The following is a 27,917-nucleotide window of genomic DNA, read 5'->3' on the forward strand; positions in this document are numbered from 1 at the left end:
TATGGCCAAACAGTTCTATTTCTGTTTCATCAGACCAGAGGACATTTCTCCAAAAAGTACGATCTTTGTCCCCATGTGCAGTTGCAAACCGTAGTCTGGCTTTTTTATGGCGGTTTTGGAGCAGTGGCTTCTTCCTTGCTGAGTGGCCTTTCAGGTTATGTCGATATAGGCCTCGGTTTACTGTGGATATAGATACTTTTGTACCTGTTTCCTCCGGCATTTTACAGGGTCCTTTCCTGTTGTTCTGGGATTGATTTGCACTTTTCACACCAAAGTACATTCATTTCTAGGAGACAGAACGTGTCTCCTTCCTAAGCGGTATGACGGCTGCGTGATCCCATGGTGTTTATACTTGCGTACTATTGTTTGTACAGATGAACGTGGTACCTTCAGGCATTTGGAAATTGCTCCCAAGGATAAACCAGACTTATGGAGGTCTACAATATTTTTCTGAGGTCTTGGCTGATTTCTTTTGATTTTCCCATGATGTCAAGCAAAGAGGAACTGAGATTGAAGGTAGGCCTTGAAATACATCCACAGGTACACCTCCAGTTGACTCAAATTATGTCAATTAGCCTATCAGAAGCTTCTAAAGAAATTATATTGTTTTCTGGAATTTTCTAAGCTGTTTAAAGGCAAAGTCAGCTGTCACGTCCTGACCATAGAAAGCTGTTATTTTCTATGGTAGTGTAGGTCAGGGCGTGACAGGGGGGTTTTCTAGTTTAGTTTTTCTATGTTGTCATGTTCTAGTTTTGTATTTCTATGTTGGGTTTTGTTTGGGATGATCTCCAATTAGAGGCAGCTGGTCATCGTTGTCTCTAATTGGAGATCATACTTAAGTAGGTGTTTTTCCCACCTGGGTTTGTGGGAGATTGTTTCTGAGTTAGTGTATGTTTCACCTCTGCGTCACGTTTTTTTTCTTTTTTTTTCTTTTTTTTTCTTTAGTTTCACAGTGAAAATAAAACGTGGAATGACACACACGCTGCACTTTGGTCCGCTCCTACGACAACCACTCCTACGACAACCGTGACATCAGCTTAGTGTATATAAACTTCTGACCCACTGGAATTGTGATACAGTGAATTATAAGTGAAGTAATCTGTCTGTAAACAGTTGTTGGAAAAATGTCTTGTGTCATACACAAAGTAGATGTCCTAACCAATTTGCCAAAACTGTAGTTTGTAAACAAGAAATGTATGGAGTGGTTGAAAAACGAGTTTTAATGACTCCAACCTAAGTGTATGTAAACTTCTGACTTCAACTGTAGTAGATTGGCTCCACTACAGGGTACATTGTACCATAAAGGTTTGTGATTGTATCAATGCATTAGGGACAAGAACTCAGGAAGGATTGTTGCAGCTGAGATATTCTTCGTATTGCCGGATGTCACAAGCAAGGAGCTACATGAAGTAATGGCTGGAGCAGTTCCGTCCTCTCAGTTTCCGAGACCTGTGTAGCTCTGATTGAATTGTGAATGAATGAAGATTACTTTTGTTCTGTAATTTGTTTTAAATCAAATCAAAAGTCAAATCAAATCATATTTTATTAGTCACATGCGCCGAATACAACAGGTGTAGACCTTACAGTGAAATGCTTACTTACGAGCCCCTAACCAACAATGCAGTATAATTTTTTTTTTTTGGAGTGAACAGGGAGTACAGGAGAGGACTGAGCATGCACCCCTGAGGGGCCCTGTGTCCCAGGGTCCTTAGCTAATTTATGAGCTTTGAGGGCACTATGGTGTTGAATGCTGAGCTGTTGTCAATGAATAGCATTCTCACATAGGTGTTCCTTTTGTCCAGGTGGGAAAGGGCAGTGTGGAGTGCAACAGAGATTGCATCATCTGTGGATCTGTTAGGCTGGTATGCAAATTTGAGTGGGTCTAGGGTTTCTGGGATAATGGTGTTGATGAGAGCCATGACCAGCCTTTCAAAGCACTTCATGGCTACAGACCTGAGTGCTAAGGGTCGGTAGTCATTTAGGCAGGTTACTTTAGTGTTTATGGGCACAGGGATTATGGTGGTCTGCTTAAAACATGTTGGTATTACAAACTCAGACAGGGAGAGGTTGAAAATGTTAGTGAAGACACTTACCAGTTGGACAGCGCATGCTCGCAGTACAAGTCCTGGAAATCCGTCTGGACCTGCGGCCAGGTGAATGTTTACCTGTTTAAAGGTCTCCCTCTGCTTTTTCCTGAAGTCCACAATCATCTCCTTTGTTTTGTTGACGTTAAGTGAGAGGTTATTTTCCTGACACCAACACCTCCTCCCTGTAGGCTCTCTCGTCGTTGTTGTTGTGCCGTCTGTAAACTTGATGATTGAGTTAGAGGCGTGCATGGCCACGCAGTCATGGTTAAACAGGGAGTACAGGAGGAGGCTAGCACACACCCTTTGCGGCCCCAGTGTTGAGGATCAGCGATGTGAAAATGTTATTTCCTACCTTCAGGACCCAATTGCACAGGGCTGTGTTAAGACCCAGGGCCTCACGCTTAATGATGAGCTTGGAGGGTACTATGATGTTGAATGCTTAGCTATAGTCAATGAACAGCATTCTTATGTAGGTATTCCTCTTGTCCAGACGGGACAGGGCAGTGTGCAGGCGATTGCATCGCCTGTGGACCTATTGGGACGGTAAGCAAATTGAAGTGGGTCTTGGGTGACAGGTAAGGTGGAGGTGATATGATCCTTGACTAGTCTCTCAAAGCACTTCATGATGACAGAAGGGAGTGCTACAGGGTGATAGTCATTTAGTTCAGTTACCTTTGCATTCCTGGGTACAGGAACAATGGTGGCCATCTTGAAGCATGTGAGGAAAGATTGAATATGCCCGTAAACACACCAGCCAGCTGGTCTGCGCATGCTCTGAGGATGCGGCTAGGGATGCCTGCAGACTTGCGAGGGTTAACATGTTTAAATGTCTTACGTCGGCCACGGAGAAGGAGAGCCAACAGTCCTTGGTAGTGGGCCGCATTGGTGGCACTGTATTATCCTCAAAGCAGGCAAAGGTGTTTAGTTTGTCTGGAAGCAAGATGTAGGTGTCCGCGACGTGACTGGTTTTCTTTTTGTAGTCCGTGATTGTCTGTAGACCCTGCCACATACGTCTCGTGTCTGAGCCGTTGAATTGCGACACCACTTTGTCTCTATACCGACATTTTGCTTGTTTGATTGCCTTGCGGAGTGAATGACTACTCTGTTTGTATTCTGCCATATTCCTAGTCGCCTTGCCAAGGTTAAATGCGGTGGTATGCCCTTTCAGTTTTGCCCTTTCAGTTTTGCGAGTAATATACTCTGAAGCGGTGGGTGGTGTGCGTGCCTTCGAGGTCTGACTAGAAGAACGCTCCAACTCCCTCTCCCTCAGGTGGCATTGTTTTGGGTTGGCGTCTGGAACCAGTTCAAATGCCTTGGGTGGTGTGGACAAAGGATACGCTTCGGGAAAGTCGTATTCCTGGTGGTAGTGCTGGTAAGTTGACGCCGCTCTCATGTCCATTAATTCTTCCCAGATGTATGTAATAACACTTAAGATTTTGGGGTGGAATGACACTTAAGAAAATGGGGTGGCAGGTAGCCTAGTGGTTAGAGTGTTGGACTAGTAACCGAAAGGTTTCAAGATCGAATCCCCGAGCTGACAAAGTAAAAATATGTTGTTCTGCCCCTGAACAAGGCAGTTAACCCATTGTCATTGAAAATAAGAATTACGCGAACGCTAGCATCCCACCCACGGTTCACACTATTCAACAGCCAGTGTAAAATCAGAGCGCCAAATTCAAAATGTCATAATTCAAAGTTCTCAAACATATGACTATTTTACACCATTTTAAAGATACACATCTCCTTAATGTAACGACGTTGTCCGATTTCAAAAAGGCTTTACGGCGAAAGCATAAAGTTAGATTATGTTAGGACAGTTCCAACACAAGAAAAACCACACAGCCATTTTCCTAGGCGTCCCAAATACCAGAAATTCAGCTAAAATGATGCACTAACCTTTGACGATCTTCATCAGATGACACTCCTAGGACATCATGTTACACAATACATGCATTTTTTGTTCGATCAAGTTGATATTTATATCCAAAAACAGCCTTTTACATTGGCGCATGATGTTCAGAAAATATTTTGCCTCCAATACTGCCGGTGAATCAGCACAACAATTTACAAAAATACTCATCATAAACGTTGATAAAATATTAAACTGTTATTCAAAGAATTATAGATGAACATCTCCTTTATGCAACCGCTGTGACAGATTTTAAAAAAGCTTCACGGGGAAAGCACACTTTGCAATAATCTGAGTACTGCGCATAGAAAAATACACTAGGCAATACAGATACCCGCAATTTTGGAGTCATCTAATATCATAAATAGCATTAGAAATATTCACTTACCTTTGATGATCTTCACCAGAAGGCACTTCCAGAAATCCCAGGTCCACAATAAATGTTGTTTTGTTCGATAAAGTCCATAATTTCTGTCCAAATAACTCCTTGTTGTTTCCGCGTTCAGTAAGCTACTCCAACTGTAGGAAGCGCGCTGAAAATTTCACGACGAAAAGTCAAAAAAAGTTATATTTACGTTCATTCAAGCATGTCAAATATTGTATAGCATCAATCTTCAGGGCCTTTTTAACTTTGAACTTCAATAATATTCCAACCGGACGATTCCAGTGTCTTGAAAAACGTTTTGGAACACAGCTAACTCTCACGTGAACGCGCACCAATGAACTCATTTGCTTTCCTGAGTCAACAACTTCCAACTTCCTCTGTTCGCTCTCTGTTCATCATAGACGCCCCAAACAACTTTCTAAAGACTGTTGACATCAATTGGAAGCCTTAGGAAGTGCAAAATGAACCCTAAGTCCCTGTGTGTTCGATAGGCAATGACTTGAAAGGACTACAAGCACCAGACTTCCCACTTCCTGGTTAGATTTTTCTCAGGTTTTTGCCTGCCATATGAGTTCTGTTATACTCACAGACACCATTCAAACAGAATTAGAAACTTCAGAGTGTTTTCTATCCAAATATACTACTAATATGCATATTCTAGTTCCTGGGCCCGAGTAGTAGGCCGTTTAATTTGGGTACGTTTTTCATCCGGCCGTGAAAATACTGCCCCCTACCCTAGAGAAGTAAAAAAATATATATAATTCTGCAAATGTTTCTTAAGGACTAGAAGCGAGGCAGCCCTCTGTCTCGCTACAGGTGTCAAGCTTATGGGCATGTGGCAGCAGTGTGTAGGAGGGAGGTTCCTAGGTGTGAGAAGTGTGCAGAAGGGCTTGAGACAAAGGAATGTGAAGTATTGGGGAAAGTAGTGGAATGTGTTAATTGTATGGGTGCCCATGGAGCTGGGGATCAAAAATGTCCCGTGCGAGAGAGGCAGATTGAGGTTTCCAGGGTTAGAGTAGTGCAGAAGTTGTCATGTGCTGAGGCAGTGAAGAAAGTAGTGGAAGATGGGTTAAGGGGGAGGGATCCTGAGAGTAGTGGTGTGAGTAGTAGATCTGTACCAGTACATAGGGACAGGCCAACAAGTGATATGTTTCTGTCTATATTCCTGGATTAACCAAAAGGATGATCTTGTACAGTATTTTCGCTGTATTGAATGAGTCTTGTATAGCGATTAATGCAGGAAAAGCATTCAGAATCAGAATAGGGCTTTTCAACATTCAGTATCCTCTCCTTTTCCACAGCCATCAGAATCATAGTAGACTTTATTTTAGTGGTTCTTCCCACTCTGTATTAGCCACCTGTTCCCAGGTGTGATTAATAACCTTACTCCTCTCTATCTCTCAGTGGAGTTATCCCTGCTCTTCCCAAACCAACTGATCCTGGGCCTGGAGATCTGTGTCAGATTAGGTCCAAGACCGTATCCGCTCCCTGCATGCTGCAGCTACCGGAACATTTCCTGCCTACGGAGCAACACCATGAGGTACCTGCCCAACTTATTCTCCAAGGGACAGGTATTTAACTGTTTTCCCCTCCCCTGTTCCACTTGTTTGTCTCCTTTTTCCCCTCTTTCTTTTTTGTGTGAAGTGTATTGTAACAAATTAGTTTTTTTTATACACTTCAATGTTGATGATGAGGTAGCCAAAGACAGTCTAAGGTTGTCACCCACATAACACTTCTGCTTTGTATTTATTGTGTTTATATTTATTTGTAGACACGTCTGTCAAACATCTCACCTCTAAATAATACAGCACTTGATCCCTTCAGCAAGTTTTCTAAATGTTTTGATTCCTGGTGATGAGGCTCAAATTCAAATGGTGTTTGCTACAATTTTGTACAGCTTTCTGACCATTGGGCATTGAGGGTATGTGAAGTTATCCACCTTAGTAATTATTAAATAACGTGTCGTTCCTTCCTATCAACCACAATATAAATATTTCTGTAAATCACAAGATAGTGGATACAAACAGAGTGAAAGAGGCGAACTGAGACGGATAACTCGGCCCAAAATGTCTTCTCCAATAGGTGGCGTTCTTTCTTTTTTTTTCGTTTACCAAGCTTACCATGGAGGTCAATGAGAGTGTTGAATTTGGTCCCAAAAAATGTAATGACTTATTTGCTACGTGATTATTATTTGGTCGGATAGAAGTTTTGTAATGCTTAGGTTGTACTGATATAAGTAGGACACGTGACATCCCGGAAAAAAAACACTTAATTTCGGAGTTGCGCTATCTGGTATCCTTGGGATGTCCCTACCCTAAACCCTAACTCCAACAGGTACCTTAACCATTTTCAACTTCAATGGGGTAGGGACGTCCCAAGGATCCCGGATAGCACACGCTTAGCTGCCCTCTCATTCACTAGAATGGTCCCACCTGATCTTGCCTCCCCTGGACTGCTTTCCATTTTGAAGACATTTATTTTCATTGTTAGAGTGGCCAATGGCGTATCTGGTCAATATAATGGAACATCTGTGATATAAAATATGTTCATAACCTTACAGTGAGTAAAATCACCCTGTCTATATCAGGTAGTTTACAACCCTCTAGTGGCAACAATAGGAAGTGATCAGCACCAACAGGGACCAACGTGACCAGTACAGCAGCTTGGTTCTTATCTCTATAACCGGAGAGTAACAATAGATAATGATTTCCAACCCTTATGTCACAACACAGAGATTTTAGCCTCAAATGAATCCTTTGTATTTTGGGTAAATCCAGGATTTCTCAACAAAGGAGACACCGTGCCAGTGACCACGTCAGGCGTTACATCAGCTGAGTATAGGACCATACACTAATCAGTATTTTACAGCCGACTAGTGGAGGGTTTATCCTTTCAATTTTGTATTTGTATTTATTATGGATCCTCATTAGCTGCTGCCAACGCAGCAGCTACTCTTCCTGGGGTCCAGCAAAATGAAGGCACACTTTCACAACACACTGTGTGCCCTCAGGCCCCTACTCCACCACTAGCACATATCCACAGTACAAAATCCATGTGTACGTGTGTGTATAGTGCACATGTTATCGTGTGTGTGTATGCATGTCTGTGCCAATGTTTGTGTTGCTTCACGGTCCCCGCTGTTCCGTAAGGTGTATTTTCATCAGTTTTTTTAAATACAATTTTACTGCTGGCATGAGTTACTTGATGTGGAATAGAGTTCCATGTAGTCATTGCTCTATGTAGTACTGTGCACCTCCCATAGTCTGTTCTGGACTTGGGGATTGTGAAGAGACCTCTTGTGGCATGTCCTGTGGGGTATGCATGGGTGTCCGAGCTGTGCGCCAGCAGTTTAAACAGACAGCTCGGTGCATTCAACATGTCAATACCTCATAAAAACTGGTAGTGATGAAGTCAATCTCTCCTCCACTTTGAGCCAGGAGAGATTGACATGCATATTATTAATATTAGCTCTCTGTGTACATCCAAGGGCCAGCTGTGATGCCCTGTTCTGAGCCAATTGCAATTTTTCTAAGTCTTTTTTTGTGGCACCTGACCACACGACTGAACAATAGTCCAGGTACGACAAAACTAGGGCATGTAGGACCTGCCTTGTTGATAGTGCTGTTGAGAAGGTAGAGCAGCTCTTTATTATTGATATACTTCTCCCCATCTTAGCTACTGTTGTATCAATATGTTTTGACCATGACAGTTTACAATCCAGGGGTTACTCCAAGTAGTTTAGTCACCTCAACTTGCTCAATTTCCACATTATTTATTACAATATTTAGTTGAGGTTTAGGGTTTTGTGAATGATTTGTCCCAAATACAATGCTTTTAGTTTTTGAAATATTTAGGACTAACTTATTCCTTTCCACCCACTGAAACTAACTGCAACTCTTTAAGTGTTGCAGTCATTTCAGTCACTGTAGTAGCTGACATATATAGTGTTGAGTCATCCGCAAACATAGAAACTCTGGCTTTACTTAAAGCCAGTGGCATGTCATTAGTAAAGATTGAAAAAAGTAATGGGCCAAGACAGCTGCCCCGTGGAATTCCTGATTCTACCTGGATTATGTTGGAAAGGCTTCCATTAAAGAACACCCTCTAAGTTCTGTTAGACAGGTAACTCTTTATCCACAATATAGCAGGGGGTGTAAAGCCATAACAAGTTTTTCCAGCAGCAAATTATGATCAATAATGTCAAAAGCCACACTGAAGTCTAACAAAACAGCCCCCACAATCGTTTTATCATCAATTTCTCTAGTCAGTCATTTGTGTAAGTGGTGTGCTTGTTGAATGTCCTTCCCTATAAGCATGAAAGTTTGTCCATTTGTTTCCTATAAAATAGCATTGTATCTGGTCAAACACAATTCTTTCCAAAAGTTTACTAAGGGTTGGTAACAGGCTGATTGGTGGGCTATTGAGCCACTAAAGAGGGCTTTACTATTCTTGCTTAGCGGAATTGACATTTGCTTCCCTCCAAGCCTGGGGACACACACATTCTAGTAGGCTTAAATTTAAAATACGGCAAACAGGACTGGCAATATCGTCCGCTATTATCCTCAGTCATTTTCCATCCAAATTGTCAGAACACTGTGGCTTGTCATTGTTGATAGACACCAATAACTTTCTCACCTCTTCCACACTCACTTTACAGAATGCAAAATTACAATTCTTGTCTTTCATAATTTGGTCAGATATACTTGGATGTGGAGTGTCAGCGTTTTTTACTGGTGTGTCATGTCTAACTTTGCTAATCTTGCCAATGAAAAAAATAATTAAAGTAGTTGGCAATATCAGTTAGTTTTGTGATGAATGAGCCATCTGATTCAATGTATGATGGCGCTGAGTTTTTTTCCCAAATTTCATTTAAGGTGCTCCAAAGCTTTTTACTATCAGTCTTTGTTTCATAGTGTAGTTTCTTCTTCTTTTTATTCAGTTTAGTCACATGATTTCCCAATTTGCAATACGTTAGCCAATCGGTTGTGTAGCCAGACTTATTTGCCATTGCTTTTGCCTCATCCCTCTCACCCATACAATTGTTCAATTCCTCATCAATCCACATGGATTGAACTGTTTTTACAGTCATTTTCTTAATAGGTGCATGCTTATTAGTAACTAGAATAAGCAATTTCATAAATGTGTCAGGTGCAGTGTCTGTTTGCTCCTCATTACACACAATCAAATATTTTTTACATCAACAACATAGGGCGAGTAACCTAAATTAGATTGAATCAAACTTTATGCATTTAAAATCGCAACACACTTTACAGGGAAAACCAATCAAATGGAAAAAGTAAAAGCAAACAAGAAATTATAAAACGTCTCATTTTCTTTCAACTTCTTGCATTGGAGCAAAGCTCCTAGGCTGAATTTGAACAGATGCATTCACATGATGACATATGAAAAGAGACAGAGTAGGCAGTGGAAATTTCACTCATGACATGCTATAGTGTATTGCTGTCCTAAGAGGGAGTCATTCTGAGTGTGGGCTCCTGGGGCTGACAACTGAAAGCGATGCAAAAAGTGTCTGTCGACTTGACTCGCTCACAAGTGTTAATAAAGTTTCGGAGCACCACAAATATCCAGACAATGATGTCATTAAGACCTGCCCATTTTGTGCCGAGGATTAGGTGTTTTGGAAAAACACACAGACCGACTAACACACTTAAATACACTTTCAGTCATACGGACACACATTAACGGGAGCCCCTGAGTGATATTTGTGCACCCACACGCATGATGTAAGTGTGGGTGTAAACGGCACTATACTCCCCAATATGTCGTCGTTCTTTTTTTCCTCTGTGCCAGAGTACTAATTAAAGTGTGAAGTTTTTTCCACCTTGTGAAGTGTGGCCCAGACGAAACCCCCCTGGGGCAACGGCAGTCCCCCATGATTATCCCCCTGTTTTTCTGTCTTTAGTTATTTCAACTAATAAAAAAAGAGTGAACTGGAACAGTTTTACTAATAGTAGTAAGTTGTGTACACCTTGTCAAAGGTAGAGACGAGAAGGACTTTATCTTAATAAAAATCCCTTAGAGAATTTCCACCTTTACATCCCGGGCTGCCTGACAACTGACACCAACATATTATGAGAACTACATAGCGCTAACTCATTTCACAAATATAATAATACTTGATAGACTGGTTTGAATAATAACCACATTGATACAAGAGAATATTTAGCGGCATAGTTTTCTTGCTTTCACAGTAAAAGAAGTACCAGAGGAAGTAACAGCAGGAGGAATTTGTTTCATAGATCTGTGGCCTCAGTCTGTCTAGTCGTGTCTGCGTTGTGATCTATTTGTTTTGTTGATTTCTCTCCTCAGCTCAGTAAGATGTTTTTCCTGTTTCCTGAGCTGCACTTCAAGAAGACCAAGCGCAAGTAGCGGATCGTCAGTCCCACTCTGTTGGCGGGGTACGCCTACACACTGAGAGAAGAGGTAAGGATGGAGCACAGCATATGGGGGGGGGGGGGTTCATCAAGGGAACCCAAAGACAACAGCTGTGGGACAGCAAGACATATGATACATATGAGAGAACAGTACTGGCTACATTGCGTACATGGAGAGAAACAAGGAGAGACTGCGGATTGAGAGAACAATGAGAGGCTTGTGCATGTGGGATCTTAATCTGCTCACATGTGCGTGGGTGTGTCTGTAGGCGCTACCTGCACACTCAGCAGCACTGACACAGGACCCATGCCAGACCCTGATCTCCTCTGGGGGGGAGGAGAGGAGAGCGGTCTAGAGAATTTTCCACTATGGCAGTTTAGACTGCAAAATCGATCTGCCCAGAACACATATGCACACACCTCCGTCACACACACCCTCCCTCCGCCTCCACACCTCCCCATTTCCTGGCCTCAATGTGAACACAACATTACTGAGCTAACACACAGCTGCTATGCTAATCTGTGCCATCGCTGTGTTTTCCAAGAAAGCCCTGTTCAAATGACACTATCTGTCCACAATCCAATGTAAACTACAATGACACAGGTGATAAACCTCTATGTTGGTTTTGGGCTATATCTGTCCTTTTGGGGGGGGAGAAACCTTTGCTCTTCAAAGTATTTAAAGCCACCACACCGAGGCATGTTTTGTGAAAAATGTTGAAAGATCATAGGAAAATGGGAGATCAGGGTCAAATGTATTAGTGCACACGGATTCATTAGTGCCACTTCTTATTGGACAGGTCCAGGTAGTCCCTCCCTGTTTTGGTTCACTATCTCGGCATGTAAACTGGTGCTGTGGCATTTTGCATCCTTTGTGCCAGGTTTGGCAATTTACCTGGCTAACATCAGCTCACTTGCGCTGAGGTGGGAGGGGTGGCAATATTTGAGGTATGTCTTAGCAGTAACGAGGTTGGTTATGGCATGGATTTTGACAGCAGAAGCTTAGCCTATCCACCCATGACCAAATCTATATGCATTTTGCACACAACCTGCATGCATTTTGCGTACCATACACACAATTTGAGGTCAAAGTACACAGGTATGAACATGGCAGAGATATTACCCCTAAATTTAACATAGAAAAATATGAAAGTGGAATTTAGACCAGCTCAATTTAATTTAGGATCAAACATAGACTAATGTGCTGGCTACATTGTTTGATATAATGTAAGACTCTAGGTTTCAGGAAATGCCAGTTACAGGTAAAAAATAAATAAAAATGCTACTCCCTACCCAGCCTTAGGCCTACATCACTACCACCTTGTCAGAAATTCCTAGGTAAAGCCGTGATTGTACATTCAAACTTATTTATAGTTAGCTACTGAAGAGCAACTAATTACCAAGTACCCATAACAGTCTGGTGTCAGGAAAATAACCTCTCCCTCCACAAAATGAAGGAGCTGACCGTGGACTACAGGAGACAGCAGAGAGAGAACGCCCCCATCCACATCTATGGGGATGCAGTGGAGAGGGTCAAAAGTTTCACGTTTCTACATCACTGACAACCTGAAATGGTACCTTCACACAAACAGCATTGTGAAGGCGGCGCACCAGCGCCTCTTCAACCTAAGGAGGCTGAAGAAATTTGGACTCTCTTAAACTTCTACAGATGCACCATTGAAAGCATCCTGTTGGGCTGTATCACGGCCTGGTACGGCAATTGCACCGTCCGCAACCACAGGGCTCTCCAGAGGGTGGTGCGGTCAGCCCAAAGCATCATCGTGGGCACACTGCTTGCCCTCAAGGACATCTACAGTCACAGGAAGTCCAAGAAGATCAACGACCTCAGCCACCCGAGCCATGGCCTGTTCACCCCGCTACCATCTAGAAGGCGGAAACCGTACAGGTGCATCAAAGCTGGGACCGAGAGACTGAGAAACAGCTTCTATCTCCAGGCCATCAGACTGTTAAACAATCACCACTAGCCTTAGTCACTGTTCTAGCTGGTTACCACCCAGCACTCTACCCTGCACAATAGACTTTTCTATTCATATACTGTCCATTCACATCATTAAATGTATAATATATTTATATACGGTACCAGTCAAAGGTTTGGACACACCGACTCATTCAAGGGTTTTTCTAAATTGTTACTATTTTCTACATTATAGAATAATCGTGAAGGCATCAAAACTATAAAATAACAGACATGGAATTATGTAGTAACCAAGAAAGTGTTAAACAAATCAAATATATATTTTAGATTATTCAAGGTAGCCACCCTTTGCTTTGACAGCTTTGCACACGCTTGGCATTCTCTCAATCCAGCTTCATGAGGAATGCTTTTCCAACAGTCTTGAAGGAGTTCCTGCATATGCTGAGCACTTGTTGGCTGCTTTCCTTCACTCTGCGGACAACTCATCCCAAACCATCTCAATTGGGTTGAGGTTGGGTGATTGTGGAGGCCAGGTCATCTGATGCAGCACTCCATCACTCTCCTTCTTGCCTGGAGATGTGTTTTGGGTCATTGTCCTGTTGAAAAACAAATAATAGTCCCACTAAGCGCAAACCAGATGGGATGGCATATCGCTGCAGAATGCTGTGGTAGCCATGCTGGTTAAGAGTGCCTTGAATTCCAAATAAATCAGTGTCACCAGCAAAGCGCACACACCATCACACCTCCTCCATGCTTCATGGGAACCACACATACGGAGATCATCCGTTCACCTACTCTGCGTCTCACAAAGACTAAAAAAAAAAAACTAAAAATCTCAAATTTAGACTCCAGACAAAAGGACAGGCTTCCACCGGTCTAATGTCCATTGCTCGTGTTTCTTGGCCCAAGCAAGTCTCTCCTTCTTATTGGTGTCCTTTAGTAGTGGTTTCTTTGCAGCAATTTGACCATAAAGTCTCCTCTGAACAGTTGATGTTGAGTTGTCTGTTACTTGAACTCTGATGCATTTATGTGGACTGCAATCTGAGGTGCAGTTATCTCTAATTAACTTATCCTCTGCAGCAGAGGTAATGCTGGGTATTCCTTTGCTGTGGCGGTCCTCATGAGAGCCAGTTTCATCATAGCGCTTGATGGTTTTTGCAACTACACAAAGTTCTTGAAATGTTCTGGATTGACTGACCTTCATGTCTTAAAGTAATGATGGACTGTCGCTTCTCTTTGCCTTTTTGAGCTGCTCTTGCCATAATATGGATTTGGTCTTTTACCAAATAGGGCTATCTTCTGTATAGCACCCCTACCTTGTCACAACACGACTGATTGGCTCAAACGCATTAAGAAGTAAAGAAATTCAACAAATGTACTTTTAACAAGGCAATTGTTAATTGAAATGCATTCCAGGTGACTACCTCATGAAGCTGGTTGAGAGAATGCCAAGGGTAGGCAAATCTGTCATCAAGATAAAGGGTGGCTACTTTGAAGAGTCTCAAATATAAAATATACCTTTTTGGTTACTACATGATTTCATAGTTTTGATGTCTTCACTATTATTCTACAATGTAGAAAATAGTAAAAATAAAGAAAAAGTCAATGAGTAGGCATGTCCAAACTTTTGACTGGTTATCACATCCTGACCATAGATAGCTCGTATTTTTCTATGGTAGAGTAGGACAGGGCGTGACTGGGGGGCTTTGTCTACTTTATTTATTTCTATGTTTGGTTCTAGCTTCTTTTGTCTATGTTGTGTTCTAGGTAATTTTTTCTAGGTTGGGGTTTTCGTATGATTCACAATTAGAGGCAGCTGGTCATCGTTGTCTCTAATTGGGGATCATATTTAAGTTGTTGTTTTTCCCACTAGTGTTTGTGGGAGATTGTTTTCAGTTTATGCATGTAACACTTCTTCGTCATGGTTTGTTGTTTTGTTTATAGTTTATTGTCTGTTTTGCATAGTTTCACATAGAAATAAAGATGTGGAACGATACGCACGCTGCGCCTTGGTCTCTTTCATACGGCACACATGACAGAATCTCCAACCACCAAAGGACCAAGCAGCGTGCCCAGGAAGAGCAGGGATCCTGGGCCCGGGAGAGAAGAGAGTGGAGGACGTCCTGGACCTGGGAGGAGGTAATGGCAGGGGACAAGACCCTGCCATGGAAGGAGGTGGAGACAGCGAGAGAGGAACGGCGACGATACGAGGAACTAGCACGGCAATGACAGAAGCCCGAGAGGCATTTTTGGGGGGGCACATGAGGAGATTGGCGGAGTCAGGGTTGAGACCTGAGCCAACTCCCCATGCGTACCGTGGAGAGCATGTGACCAGTCAGGCTCCGTGTTATGCGGTGATGCGCACTGTTTCTCCAGTGCGCATTCATAGCCCGGTGCGCACTGTGCCTGCTCCCCGCATTTGCCGGGCTAAAGTGAGCATTCAGCCAGGACGGGTTGTGCCAGCTCTATGCTCCAGACCTCCAGTGCGCCTTCACGGTCCAGTATATCCTGCACCGGTTCTACACACCAGGTCTCCAGTGCGCCTCCACAGCCCAGTACGTCCTGTGCCTGCTCCCTGCACTCTCTCTGAAGTGCGTGTCCTCAGTCAGATACGTCCTGTGCCTGCTCCTCGCACTCTCCCTGAGGTGCGTGTCACTAGTCCGGTGCCACCTGTACCGGTCCCACGCATCAGGCCTCCAGTGCGCCTCCCCAGTCTAGTACGTCCTGTGCCTGCTTCTCGCACTCGCCCTGAAGTGCGTGTCACCAGTCTGGTGCCACCTGTCCCAGCTCCACGTACTAGGCCTCCAGTGCGCCTGCCCAGTCCGGAGGCAGTCCCCAGTCCAGAGCTTCCGGCGACAGTCCCCACTCCAGGGCTTCCGGCGACAGTCCCCAGTCCAGAGCTTCCGGCGACAGTCCCCAGTCCAGAGCTTCCGGCGACAGTCCCCAGTCCAGAGCTTCCGGCGACAGTCCCCAGTCCGGAACCTCCTGAGACGGTCCCCAGTCCGGAACCTCCTGAGACGGTCCGCAGCCCGGAACCTCCTGAGACGGTCCGCAGCCCGGAACCTCCAGCGGTGCTGGCGGGTTCGCAGGATGAGAGGGTTCTTCGTCCTGCACCAGAGCCGCCTCCTATGCTGGCGGTTTCACAGGATGAGAGGGTTCTTTGTCACGCACCAGAACCGCCTCCGATGTGGGAGAATCCGTGGGATGAGAAGGTTCTTCGTCCTGCACCAAAGCCGCCACCAACACTAGACACCCCCACTAACCCTCCCTTTTGGTTTCAGGTTTTGCGGCCGGAGTCCACACCTTTGGGGGGGATACTGTCACGTCCTGACCATAGAGAGCTCGTATTTTTCTATGGTAGAATAGGTCAGGGCGTGACTGGGGGGGTTTGTCTAGTTTATTTATTTCTATGTTTGGTTCTAGGTTCTTTTTTCTATGTTGGGTTTTGTCTAGTTTACATTTTCTATGTTGTGTTCTAGGTTCTTTTTTCTAGGTTGGGGGTTTTCGTATGATTCACAATTAGAGGCAGCTGATCATCGTTGTCTCTAATTGGGGATCATATTTAAGTTGTTGTTTTTCCCACTAGTGTTTGTGGGAGATTATTTTTAGTTTATGCATGTAGCACTTCTTCGTCACGGTTTGTTGTTTTGTTTATAGTTTATTGTCTGTCTTGCATAGTTTCACATAGAAATAAAGATGTGGAACGATATGCACGCTGCGCCTTGGTCTCTTTCATACGACACACGTGACACTGGTACTGTACATGATGAGATTATTTTTATTTGTCAAACGGCAGCCAAGCATCACTCATCATGTCACCAAAATAAAACCCTCACTATTTATTTGAAAGGAGCATCAAGCTCATCACTGTGCACATTCATCTTCCTGTGAAGTTCATCATAAATTATTTAATCTGTAGCCTAATAAACTGCATACTTTCCCAAGTCGTAGTGGGAGGGACCACACAACATATCATCGCGTGACTCCAAGTTTACTTTGATATGATGGTTATTATATCCATATTTGTGCGTAAAGGTGTTTCCTCCACCATTTCTCGCATAATTCATTTTACAGACTCAAAGATCCCACCTTGTCTAGCGTATTTTGTTTTGTCAATATTTGGAAAGTTTACCGACAAATTTGCTGTTTCCATCAGGCCTGTAAGTGACTTTTTTTTATCCGACGTACTTTCCTCGCATACAACTGTTTGATGGAAACCGGGTTACTGAAGGCAGTTTTTTGGTCCTTCCCAATGCATTCGCCAAGACTATCAATAAAGGGTTTGGCTTGTGAGACTGCTTTGAAAGACATCTTAATCACCAACGCTTTATTAAAAGATAACGTTTGGGAGCAGCAAAACAGTGAGCGGACATCGCCTTTTTTATCTGTATATTGTACATTATTTTAGCCGGCTATTTTGGATGTGCTTAAAACCCACTCAATGTAGGCTACGTGTCCATATGCCCATCATTGAACCAGAGAAGAGATGTTGCTGGTGACTCGTATTTTGAAATATTTCAGATATTTTTCTGTAACAATTGTTTCATTGGATAAAAATATATATTTTATTGTCACATACACCGGATAGGTGTGTTGTTTTTCAGGGTCAACCATAGTAGTACCCCGCTCCTGGAGCAAATTGGGGTTAAGGGCCTTGCTCAAGGGCATATCGACCGATTAAAAAAATAAAATTCACCTTGGGTATTCGAACCAGCAACCTTTTATTTAGTGGCCCAACGCGCTTATCCGCTAGGCTACCTACCACCACAATTGCAAACCTGGCCATGAATTAGCCAAGTAGCCTATCCATAGAAGATTTCTAAATGGTCAACTTTGGAGGCTTTTGTCATCATGCTTTTGCGTGATTGACAATTCACATAGGCCTACCTACCTACTCCATTTCACTTGTATCCATTCCCATTTCTAAAGAGCAACTTGTCCAGTTACAAAGGATGCACTCCTAACATATTCAAATTATTCAGTCCTATAATGCCATATCAACGGTGGATAGGCCTATATCTTGTTTACTGCGAATGTGCCTCACACATACACAATACATTACATTTTAAGGGGAGCCTAGTATTTTTTATGTGACTTATTTTTGTATGCGTAAAGACATGTATGGCCTATACTCGTTGAAGCAATTACAACAATGTTGACTGCCAACACTCCAAACATATTTAGCAAAACGGGATGTATTTTACTGTTGCTATTATTTGTTACTGTAACCTATGCTGTTTTATAGTTTTTCCTCAATCGCGTAAAAGCATTTTTTTTTAACAATGTTGTCGATTTACAAGAGTTCACAAGACACACAGTAACTCGGTGGCCTTTAGCAAATTAGTAAATGCATTTTCGTGTAGTTGCCTTCTCAAAACATTAATACATTCATGAAAAATATATTATACCGTCAAAATTGCAAATACATTCATTTAAAGAACACGACTGCCTGCAAAAAGATTAACACAACCATACTTATCACTTGAGTCCAAGCAGACAAAACAGAAAGGTAGTCTGTTTTTAAAAATCCCAGTCAATAACTACATTTTTCTTTGCAGTCACTAAATCATGATGATCTAAATTGAAAGTATGTCCGCAATATTCTAAAAAATCACAACAATTAGATAATCCCATCACCTAAATCTTGGCATATGTTGTACATGGTACAACTGTTGTTGTACCTCTCTGACCCCACGAAGGAAAACAAATGTCCTTGGTTATCTTACAAACCAGGTCTACCACAAGGGCCATAGTCCTATCCCCTCCTCTTTCGGCCCTTAATTAACAAACGGGGATTGAGGGGGGTCAAACTAGACACTTTTTTATGATTAGCATGTGTTACACAGAATTAGTCAACCAGACATCCTGGCACCAAATGCAGATTTTAAGGAAGGGGGAGAAGAGAGGAATATTTAGCCTGATGCCTCTTTTGTTCTAAGGAGGGAAATGGCACCAAACACGACGTGGGCCATTTCACCAGTTTTCAAAAAAATGTCTCAAAATGAATGACTCACCACACTGTTGTTCCTATATTATTAAAAGTGTAATATGTATTTCACTATAACATAAAATGTATCTTATTCCAGTCATGTTTAGAATCTATGGGCTCCTTATCCCCTTTCAGGAACTAATAACTGTTTTTCTATATAGTAGGGACTTATTGTGTACATTCACAAGCCAATCTCAGGTTTTATTCCAATATTGGCATGCCATATGCTTAACTGTACCTAACTCATTTTCAATCTTAGTCTAGTAATAAAACTTTTAAGTAAATCCGTTGTTGCATTGATGGCCTTAGTGAGCGATTGTATTCTTGAAGTCTGAGATCTCGATGACCAATTAGAATATAGTAAATTGAGTGTTGATTAAGACTATTGTTGATGGTTAATGATAACTTCTGATAGAGTTACTTCAAGGGGTCTCTCTATATCAAAACCCATAATGATTCATTCAATTAAGTTGGATAGGATTACCAAATTAATTAGACATTGAAGCCATTAATTATTACACTAATTAATCAGTAAATTATCTTGAATATTCATAGACAAAGTCACAACACTGTCATAAACAGTATCAATATACAATGGACTAGGGCGAGAATATTCCGTGCCCCCCAGCCGAATTGGAGTTGATGACAACACAAAGACAAGAACGTACACAACTGCCACACCAGTATTAAGCCATGGAACACGTTGATTGGCCAGTGAAGGGTCAAGCCCTTGTCACACCTACAACTTTTTTATGAATCAAAACCCAGCCCTTTCACACCGCCGCCAGCTATTGCCTCAATAATTCCTGCTGTGAAAATAGCAAAAATATTTCCGACACACCTCTGGACTTAGTGCCAGCGCTAAGATTTACCATTTGCATTTGATTTGTTAAAGTAGACTCCAGTATTTGTCCCCTGTCTCAAACTAGATTGATACTTAAAGTACAGACCACAGTTGGTATGATGTTTGTGTGTATCAGTCACCTGCTGCACTATATAGGAGCGTTAAGTGACCGTTCACTCTAAAATCAAAGTTTGTCAGATGTTTAGGTCTAAAAGTGGACCTAAAACCCAAAAATGGAAAACATTTGGCACAGACTGAGCACCATATGGTGCTTGTTTTCCCCATTCCTGTGGAATTGAGTAATATATCTGTATCTACAACAGATTATGTGGGTTGTGGACTCATCTCAACATTAGTCTACTTTTGGGATCTGAAAGGTTTTGACAAAGGCTTTCTGTTTACTGTTTATACTTATGAGAACATTGTGTTTAACTCGTTTTATGGGATCTCCCAGGGTTTGGTGTACACCAACACTGACATGGAGGAGGTGCATCATTGGATGGTGAAACACTTCAGTGAGCATCCACTGTTCACATGGGTCCCTGACACAGAACTGGTATGATGATGCACACTTTAAACAGTCCTTCTCCACAATTCATAGAGATTCAGTTTTGACTGATGTGATACTGTATGTAATAATATTTGTCATATAACAGCCAATCTTGAACCCCATATAAGTAAGCCATAGAGAAATTGATCGTAACAAAAAAGTTAAACTTATGTCAGAGCTTTGTTGGATATGATTCACAAATCTTCCTACCTTCCAATTTGGAAAACATTGTTAACATACTTACCAGTATCCATACAGTTTGTAACCCAAATATGATGAGTAGGAAACCTGGTAAGAGGCAGTCAGCAAATAGCAGGAGTAGGGTAGCTATCTTCAGATCCTTCAAAAGTTTCCCTTTGTTTTGCAGGTTGATGATGTCATCATCAGAGGAGGGGAAGAAGGTGCAGAGGAACGGAGGGAAGAACTACCTGGTAGTTTTCCACAGGGTGGCATACTAAACTCCCAGTATTGCAGATATCAGTTGTATGTGAGATGAACTGGAACTCTCTTTGCCTTGCTGATAGGAGCACCAGCTCTCTCCTTGCAAGGACAACAAAATGGACGACCAAAATGACTGCTAGGTTTGCTCCAGGGGTGGAGCTTGGCCTGTCCGTCTTAAATGTAGTTTCTCCCTGAATGGTGGACAGGAATATGAATGGGTCTTCAATGGTCATGGGTTTAAATGGCAAGACTGAATCATCCCACCATGATCTTTTGTGAACAGGTGCCTGATTTGGAATGATCATGATTCACCGTTAGCTAATTTGACTGCTCTCTACGGCCTCCTGAGTTGGTGATACATCTGCAATGAAGCTGTATTGATTCATTATACTTTCATGAAAGCCTTAATAAATATTGGTTTTGTCATGCCTTTTTTATTTGCATCTTTGTTGTGGGATGCAATCACCTGTTCCAACCCTCTGCCAAACCTTAACTGCTGCTTTTGGTTTCTGGTTGAGCCTCCAAGGCTTTCTTTGTTCCAGCTTGATAGGGGAAGTGTTGGTTTTGGCTTAAAGAGGTAGTGTTGGAGAATCCCCCCACCCCCAAAAAAGAGGAGAGCAATTGAAGAATAATGGTCATAGATGGTACAGTTTGAGGAGGTTGACTAGGAGGGCTTCAGCTAAAACTTAAAGGCTTCTTCATTTCTTATTGAAGATTTTTTTAACCTTTTTATTTAACTAGGCTAGTCAGTTAAGAACAAATTCTTATTTCAATGACTCTCTAACCACTAGCCTACCTGCCGCCCCAAGAATCTGAAAGCATTTGCCAAAAGTGCATTGACATCTGCATATCACAATGGATGATACAGCTAATGGTAGTCCAAAGTTTTTGCAACTGCACTCTGACAGCAAGAAGTACATTGAATGATGTGTATTGTCTGTAAATGTGTGTACTTAGGACTGCACTTGCTGTCTGAGACCTACACAAATCTGTTGGCTCTGTCCTGAGCAGGGAGAGAGGAGAATGGAGGCATCTGCCTGGAATAGTGGCTTTGTTCCAAATGGCACCCTATTTCCTACATAGTGCTCTACTTTTGACAAAAGTATTGCACTATATAGGAAATTGGGTGCCATCTGGGACACAACTAGTGGGTCCATTTAAACTTAAGTTGACCTTTGGTCCTTTCAATCCACACTGGTATATTATTCCCGAATCGTGATCAAACGTGTTCATTCAGCACAATGTGGACCACCATATGGTTTGATTCATGTCTGTAGAAATCCAGAAACGGGATGGTGCAGGTTTGAAATTTTCCCTTTTCTACAGCTGCAGGCAGTGTTGGCTAGAAACAGGACAGCACTCGCCTCGATAGTGGAACCCCACAGTCAGGAAACCAGGGATGGATACAGTCTGAAACCTCAGGATCTCTCTTACACACACACACACATACCGAGTTTTAAAAAATCCCCCGAAACTCAAAAGGAACCATTGTCTGTTTGACAATCTGTTCATTGTGTATATTCGTTGGGGGCAAAGTCGGGCACGAGGGGTGAATGCCAGGAGTGCATGAGCACACCAGCTCTAAGCAAACAACGGAGACTCATCAGTAGAACTCTGCAAAAGTATGTAGTTGAAAGCACAGTGGGTCAGCATGATTATGTAGTTGAGTGTAAATGACAGTTTTTCAGCACTTTGGATGCCGTGCTGGGGGAAATGTCATCACGATTTTAGCTAGGGAAATAGTCAACTGGTGGAGGCTCTATGTGCCATGGATCCCGAGAGCCCAGACATTTTGGATGTGAACTAGGTCAGGCCATTGTTGGATCTAAACAAAACTAAACCAGTGGAAGCAGAGTTTATTGTGGCTCTCACATTCTTGCGAAGTGAAATCGCAACCATAGCCAGCAACAACAAATGGACCCCACTCAGTGTTCTTCAAAGATACTGTGGTATATTAACAAGCCAAGACACAGCCATGCTGTTTAGCGTCAGGTTTAATGACAGAATGAATTTGCGTGCATTCCCATAATGTACTTTGACCTGACTAAGGTACGGCATCCTGCTCATACCAATATTACTATTAACCCTATAATGTAATACCATAATTAAACCATGTAGTCATTATAGGCTAATACACTACATCCCCCTTTTAGTCTTGATAACAAATAATTCCCGGTAAATGCTTCTACTGTACTGTAAACAACTAAAATAGCATTTGTTTTAAACCTGTAACATTTCAATGTGTCATCAAAAATGAACAGTTTGACAACATGTTTCTTTTTTACAACTGTCTTTTTCACAGATTTGTTTTCATCACAAGTCATTTTTTCAGTCTCTTATCAGTGTGTAAAAGTCTTTAACCGTGTGTGTTTCAGACTGTAACGTTGGTGTGGTCTGATGACCCTGTGAGACTGACGTGGACTTTTACCTGTACAGTGTCGTGCCCCTGTTCGTTCTCACACATTTACCCCTGATCATCAGTTATGTCCGTTGTCAGTAGCAACTCGTGCTCTCAGCTGATCCCAGTGTCGTCTGTAGACTGTCTGTGTTTCTGCATATCACTATGTAATATACTGGACCTGTCTGTGTGACAAACCCAGGTATCCATCTCGGTCCTCCTCCCATTGTATTTTGCAGGTACTCGGCATCATCCACGCCGAATGAACGTTCCACTGCACACGTTGGTCATGGCAGAACTTTTGTTGGTACTGTATCCTGCGGACAGTTTTGGCTGTGCTGGTTTGATGAAATTCTGTCTGGTACGAACAGGTCAGCAGGTGTTTTGTCCTGTTGTGCAGTTCGGTGTGGTGCGGTACTGCAGTAAGAACAAGGAGATCTTGCCCTCGATGTCCAGAGTGGTATCGGCAAGCTTTTCGTTACATTTTGTTATGTCTGAACATACCCGTCTGCCAGCCCGTTTGAAGCTAGGTGGCAAGGTGCGCTGTTTGAGTGCAGGATCATGTTCTGCCTCGTGAAAGTCTGGAATACGTTTGAAATTAATGTCCGTTACGATTTGCTCAGCCAATGCTTTCCTTTTCACGATGTCCTGAGGTCTTGTGTGAATTTCTTTTAGCACTGCCCTTCTCAGTTTAGTTGGAACTATAACTCTTGTGCCCCACACCTTTGTCCCACTGACAGCTCATTCCTCTGTATGTAGAATGATTTCAAGTTGTCTTCAACCTGTTCAGGCCAAACTTCATGATATATTTGTAGACTTTTGAGTGCTTGCTGACCGTGCGTGTTGCTCTGGCTACTTGTGTAGTGTTCAGTGGTGCTTCCTGGAAGTGCTCCGTTAGCAGTGTGTGGATGTGAGCTGACTGCCTCGGTTCCGGCGTCACTGGTCTCAGGTAAAGGAAAGAGCGATGAATCAGTGTTGCTATGGTGTTCCGATTTGCAATAACCAATGCGGTAGTCATACGTTGACAAGATGATGGCCCACTGCCGAATGTGTGCAGCGGCCATCGTGCTCCCCAAACAAGGTAGAGGTTCTTGATCAGTCAATATGCTGTTTGTTTCTACGCGGCTAACTGCCAAACTTTTCACATTTTACTTTTAAGATGTTTTTTTTATCAAACTCTATTTAATAAGTATACCAACTTCTTAGCTTTGTCCCCGGTAAGTAACACAATGCCTTCTCATTGTACTCATAACATGCAGGAGAACTATTGCCTTATGGTGAGGATAACCGAGTTGCAATCGTTAGGCAAGGGCAATTTAACTGTAGGAAAGGATGAAACAGAGTCTGTGCCACCAGTAAGTACAGGTAGTAGTGTTAACCCCCACACAGTCCCCACAGCCGGACAATTTTCTCATGGCTTCTAGAAAGAAATGCTGTTGGCATGCTCAACCGGTGTCGCTGATTCAGCTGATAGAAACTTTTTAGAGGAGCATGCGTGTACCAATCGAAGGCAACGGGTGTAAGTAGCTGCGTTTTGTACCGACAAAACTGTGGTTACATGTACAAACCAGACAGCAAAGGTTAAATCAAGCCTCTATACCTAATAAATCAACATATCCCCAAGCAACTGGAAAAGCAAACCAATCAGTTCGTAAAACTACGCAGCGGCACAAATTACAACAAATAAAGAGCAACTTGGAGACACAAACGAGAGTAATAAACAGTTCAATGCTATCCAGGGAAACATAGATAAAATACTCTCAATGCACACCAAAAACAAATGAACTGCTACATTCTGTTAAAGTAGATGCGCTCAAAAAGAATGTAGAGGCTATCGTGTCAGACATGCACAATCAAGGTGTGCCATCAAGGAGTGCGCATGAACGAACAAGTCAACAAAAATAGCGATGAACCGGACCAGCAAAAAAAAAGATTGAGACTTAACAACATGAGAACGTTGTTGTTACCAGAAGACTAGGAAAAAGGAGACCTTTCCAGCTACTTGGTCAAACTGATATCAGAGGAACTTGACGTGGGTATATCACCAGAAGACCTGGAACGATGACATAGGATCGGCGTGAAGCAGAAGAACGCTAAACAGCCATGCATGGTAATCTTCAAACTATGGAACTATCAGACCAAAGTCAAAATTCTGAAGGCACAAAGGGGAAAGGAGATCAAAATCCAAGGACAGACCATTTCATTCGTCCAGGACCTATCTGCTAAGCTGAGAAAAAGACACAAGGAATACCTTCCAATCAGACAGTCACTGGACAAAGAAGGGATTAAATATCAGCTCCACTTCCCGGCAGTGCTGTGGGTATGGAAGGGAATGCAAAGCATGGAATTCACAGGAGCCGGATGAAACCCTAATCAAGCTGCAAGAAACCTTTCCAGTCAAAGGCCTACAAACACTGAGTGTAATGGAGACCTTCACGGGCAGAGGAGAGTACCCTGCACCGAGAAGATGATGAAGTGAGAAAAAGCGATGAACATAGTGAGGCCTAAGACCCGTTTATGGTAAATTGAGACAATATTATTTCCCCCTCTCCCAATGCAATCTATACTCTACTTTCCCCAAGTAACTGTTCTTCTCTATGAAGTATTGATAGAAGTAGCCGATGCCAATGGGCTACATGGACACTGAAAAGACAATTCAAAGAGGGAAATATAGCATGTATGTCAACTGTTCTCTGTGTGTGTGAATGGATGTGTGAGGGAGGGTGAATATGTGTAAGAGGGTGGGAGAGCAGTTGTGTGGCTGCATTGGGTTCCCCAACTGGCGGCCAGCGGGCCAAATCTGGCCAGCAATAATATTATTATTTTTTACAAAATGTAACTAACATTCTCGGACACATGATGCAAAAAGCCGCAAACACAATGTCCCAAGAAGGAAGTTAGCCCACCTAAATAATGCAAAAGTTACTTTTTAACTTAATTCATGAGGAGGGAGAATGCAACTAATAAAGCTGGCAGCGGACCATTTTGTGGTGCTGAAACGTAAAGCTGCAAACGCTGCGCAATCAATAGGTGAACAGTGCTTGCAACAATCTTAATTTTAATTTTCAAATAACAAAACGTAATAATTGGAGCCTATTTCGTCCGAGCCTAGGCCTATATAAAACAGCCTACCTCAGCCGGTTTTTATGTGGCTTAACAGTATCTTTCACAAGGGAAGAAAATGTGGCCTAATAGAAGTGTTTTTTAAAAATTATTATTAGGCTTACCTACAATGGCAACTGGCCAAAAATGGAGCATTCTACATAAAACAATAATTGAAAGAAAAAACATCAACGTCTGTAAATGTCTGCGTCTGTACCGGGAGTCTCGGGACGGCCTGCTCCTGTAACAACAGAACAAACAGAAAATACTGTCAGCAGGAGACCTAAATAGCCATAGGACAAGCACTCACAATAGTGTTAGTATTTATTAAATAAAGTCATATAGGCTACTAAGTTACTTCAATGGGAAAAGTTGCATTTCCGCTCAGACACGTTCTGGTGGATGTCAAATGAGATGGATGACTTATGTGAAAGCCAGTTCCTGTCGTAAGTCTTGATTGTGTTAAGAAAGGTGTAGTCGCAGGTGTAAGTCCATCCAAACATTGTTAGTTTCTTTATTGTGCTGTATTCCACTGAGCATGCCACCCAAAACGCACACAGGGACTTGGCACTACTGAGCACATAGCTGATTTGGCTCGATGTCTAAAATTCAATCAGCTCAGTTTGAATTGTGGCCTCATCCAGCAAGGGTATTGTTTTCTTAGCAAGGGAGGAGAATTCTCCACCTGGGCGACTGAGAGGATCACGTAGAAACGCAATGATATCCTTGGGCCTGCTGTAGTCTTCAAATCTGGTGGAGAAGTTGTCCCTTAGCTGATTGAAAAAATCTTCCATCACTCCTGGGACAATGCTGCAGCCTGGTCCCTCTGCCTGTCATTTCTTCAGCGCGCTGAAGTGCAGTAGCCTTCCAGATCACAAGTCCAAATCGAAAAGTAAAGGCCTCCACATTTTTCCACAATGTCCACGACTGTTTTCCCTCTTCCTTGTAACTGCAGATTTAACCTGTTTAAGTGACAGAATATGTCAGCCAGAAAAGCAACATTGGAGAGAAATTCCTCAATTTCCAGTATGTGAAGGTGATCCTCCAGCTCACAGAATCCCTCCAACGCTTTTCCTTCACTCAGCCAGCGCACGTTTTTGGGAAGCAGATCATCGTGGGTGGCCTCCTCTGATTCTGCCCCTAAAATTTCTAAGCAAACAGCTGGAGTCAGGGCTTTCTCCTATAGAGGAACATATTTATGGAATGGTCTGCCGATCCATGTGAGAGACGCCAACTCGGTCTCAACCTTTAAGTCTTTACTGAAGACTCATCTCTTCAGTAGGTCCTATGATTGAGTGTAGCCTGGCCTAGGTGTGTGAAGATGAATGGCAAGGTGCTGGAGTGACGAACCACCCTTGCTGTCTGCCTGGCTGGTTGCCCTCTCTCCACTGGGATTCTCTGCCTCTGACCCTATTATGGGGGTTGAGTCACTGGTTGCTCGCGCTCTCCCATGTCATCCCTAGGTGGGGTGAATCAGGTTGTGCCAGGCTTTTTTTGCTATACTCGACTTGAGTGGGTTGAGTCACTGACGTGATCTTCCTGTCTGTTTTTGCGCCCCCTCTAGATCGCGCGGTGGGGAAGATCTTCGTGGGCTATACTCAGCCTTGTCTCAGGGGAGTAAGTTAGTGGACTGTTGATATCCCTTTGGTGTGGGGGCTGTGCTTTGGCAAAGTGAGTGGGGTTATATCCTGCCTGTTTGGCCCTGTCCGGGGCTAACTTTGGACAGCGCCACAGTGTCCCCCGACCCCCAGTATCTATGCTGCAATAGTTTATGTGCCAGGGGCTAGGGTCAGTCTTTCCTATCTGTTGTAATTCTCCTGTCTTATCTGCTGTCCGGTGTGATCTTAGGTATATATTTCTCTCTCGCTCTCACTCTCTATC

The 27,917-nt window shown here is 42.8% G+C and overlaps 1 long non-coding RNA gene and 1 pseudogene across 1 annotated transcript; one reads left to right on the plus strand and one right to left on the minus strand.

Moving 5' to 3' along the window:
* The first annotated feature begins 10,650 nt into the window (after nucleotides 1–10,650).
* On the plus strand, nucleotides 10,651–20,967 carry LOC115207952 (tRNA (guanine-N(7)-)-methyltransferase B-like; annotated as a pseudogene).
* Nucleotides 20,968–22,512: 1,545 nt separating this feature from the next.
* On the minus strand, nucleotides 22,513–27,209 carry LOC115207953 (uncharacterized). Its single transcript, XR_003881082.1, has 2 exons — nucleotides 26,162–27,209; nucleotides 22,513–23,873 (listed from the first exon to the last, which is right to left on the minus strand). It is a non-coding gene; the product is annotated as an uncharacterized LOC115207953 (long non-coding RNA).
* Between the last annotated feature and the right edge of the window lie 708 nt (nucleotides 27,210–27,917).

This window comes from Salmo trutta, chromosome 14 (genome assembly GCF_901001165.1).
Source record: "Salmo trutta chromosome 14, fSalTru1.1, whole genome shotgun sequence".
Classification (NCBI taxonomy): Eukaryota; Metazoa; Chordata; class Actinopteri; order Salmoniformes; family Salmonidae; genus Salmo; species Salmo trutta.